This window comes from Rhododendron vialii, chromosome 11a, assembly GCF_030253575.1.
Source record: "Rhododendron vialii isolate Sample 1 chromosome 11a, ASM3025357v1".
Classification (NCBI taxonomy): Eukaryota; Viridiplantae; Streptophyta; class Magnoliopsida; order Ericales; family Ericaceae; genus Rhododendron; species Rhododendron vialii.
In genome coordinates this window covers 28,223,558-28,226,061 of record NC_080567.1, presented here as the reverse complement: position 1 = coordinate 28,226,061, position 2,504 = coordinate 28,223,558, and the positions used below count along the sequence as shown (strand labels likewise).

The following is a 2,504-nucleotide window of genomic DNA, read 5'->3' as shown; positions in this document are numbered from 1 at the left end:
AGGCCATGATGTGGAATGGAGTTTAGCAAATCCTTGTACCTCTCCCAATATTGATAAAATGATTCCCCCTCTTTTTGTTTAAACGTTTGGATTTGATTCATGAGTTCCTTTGTGAGATGTGGGGGGAAAAATTTCATGTAGAAAGCCTTTGATAAATCCGCCCAATTTGCCAAGGATTGGGGCCTTATGTTATTCAACCAAATCTTGGCTTTGTCTTTTACTGAAAATGGGAAGAGTTTTAGCTTTGCGGACTCAAGTTGAGCAGGCATGGACACTATTGTGGATACCAACTCCTCGAATGCCCGCATATGAGTGTACGGGCATTCTTTGTCTTTGCCATAAAAAGATGGCATCATGTTAATGTGATGCATTTTCACGGTGAAAGTATTCGCCTCGGTTGCGGCCGGAAGGACTATAGTGGGCCGCGGAGTAGTACGGGCCGGATTCATGTAGTCACTCATGGTCCTTTCGGGCACAACCGGTGGCATTTCGCCTTCACTGTTTTCGGCCATTCTTTCTCGAGGAGGGGTTACGATAGAAAAAGGAGTTCTTTGGGGTGATGGTGTCCTTGCTTGAACCCGACGAGGAGTTTTGGGTCGAGGAGGAGAAAAAGATCTATGAAGCCTTTTAGAAGTTGGGCTCCGAAAGGCTCCACGATGACCACCACGCATACACTTGAAAAACCCTTCTCGAGAAACATTGGACAACAAGAATAAAGTAAACAGACAAGAGGGGCTATGCCGCCGCCTCGATAAAAAGGGACAATAAAGAAAAGGTGATTTGTCCTTAATCTAGTTTCGTTAGACCTCAAGTTTGAGAGACCTCAAGTTTGAGAGACTCAGGTTAGAGGTATCCACTAGATTAAATAAAAATCACACAATGGAGAAATTAAGCGAGATACTTACAATGAGTTGGCGAACCTCCTAAATAAGCTATAAAAGAAAGCGCTCCCCGGCAACGGTGCCAAAAATGCTTGTGACCTTAATGTGTGTTGCAATAAGAATACCTCAAGCGTAGGGCTAGGTCGGTTGAAAGCATTTAATACCAAGAAGTCCGGGGCCGAATCCACAGGGAGCGCATCCATAACTTGTCTCAGAGATTGGCTTGTAGAGAGTTTTAGCGTTAGGACCGCCAACTGATCTTTGGCGTTTAGACGGCCAACTTGAAAGATTTAGTTAACTGGCTACTTAACCTAACTACGGCTTTTTGACTGGAGATTAAACTAAAGGCTAGGTTTAAGGATAATCAACTCCCATAACCTGAGGATAAGCTCGACTCTTCTCTTTTTAACAAAGGTGTTTAACCTGGCTAGAGCTCTTTTAATTCATTTCGACAAACACAAAAAGGGACATAGCTCTAGGTATCAAATGTGGCAAGAAGATTAACCCTTGCCTACATTTGATCAAAGAGAGTAACACCTCAAAGTTTTGATACATAAAATCGATCCTTGCCATGTTTAAGCGAGAAAACAGGGGTTTTTGAGAGGAGAACGAGCCACACCCCTGGATACGGGATGTTAATCATCCCATAACCTAACCTTGCTACACTACTCACACATAATGAAAGGAGAAGTGAAATGGATTAGGATTCGGATGAGAGAACACGAAATCATGCTGAAAACAGAAATAAAAACTAGATTAATAAGGATCCCGAAGGAACTTACAACATTAATGAAAGCAATCACCCTCCAAATCCCCCAATCAATGCTCAATTAATGAGAGAGAAGAGAGTTGGTGAGAAGAGGCGGTAGAGAGAGAAAGACCTGATGTTCAAATAAGATAACATAACCCTAAAAACATGCAAATGGGCATTTATAGCACCCCTTTAAAGTTACAAAAGAAAAAGAAAAAGAAAACAAAAAATCTGTAGAAACTGGGGACTCCTACCGGTAGGCATTGATCTCCTACCGGTAGAACGGCTTCAAGCAAAAAGGAGATACTGAACAATCGGGTTTCCTACCGCTAGGCATTGATCTCCTACCGGTAGAACTTGGATGGTGCAAATTTGTGAACTTTCTGGACAGGCGTTGAACCGATAGAGAAGGCCCTCCTACCGGTAGGAATGGGTTTATACCGGTAGGCATTGATCTTCTACCGGTAGAACTTCCTTTTCTGGCGAGTTTTTATCAGCTTCTTCTGGGCTTCTCCAAACTCTCCGGGGCTTCGACACAGCTCCTCCGGACTCCGCTATTGCTCCATTTAGACCTCACGGGTCCCCGATTCACGATGGGATAAGTTCATGGTGTACAATCCGCCTTATTAACGAAAAGAACCTGTAAACACCAAAAACGCACCTTTCGCGCAATATCATTAAAAAACATAGAGTTATGCGCGCGTGTGCCAAAAATGAGCGAGTTAAGCCCGAATATAACCACAATTGTGGGCTTATCAGTGACACTAGCTTATAAGGAATCAAATCCAACTTTTGATGCTTGTAGTAGATGGATTTGTACTATGATCTGATCTGCTACAGGATTAATTAGTTAATCAACAAATTAAGCATCA

At 42.8% G+C, this 2,504-nt stretch overlaps 1 non-coding gene across 1 annotated transcript; it reads left to right on the top strand.

Annotated features, from left to right (window-relative positions):
- Positions 1–107, top strand: LOC131309002 (small nucleolar RNA R71). The gene has a single exon (XR_009194675.1). It is a non-coding gene; the product is annotated as a small nucleolar RNA R71 (small nucleolar RNA).
- The last annotated feature ends 2,397 nt before the right edge of the window (positions 108–2,504 follow it).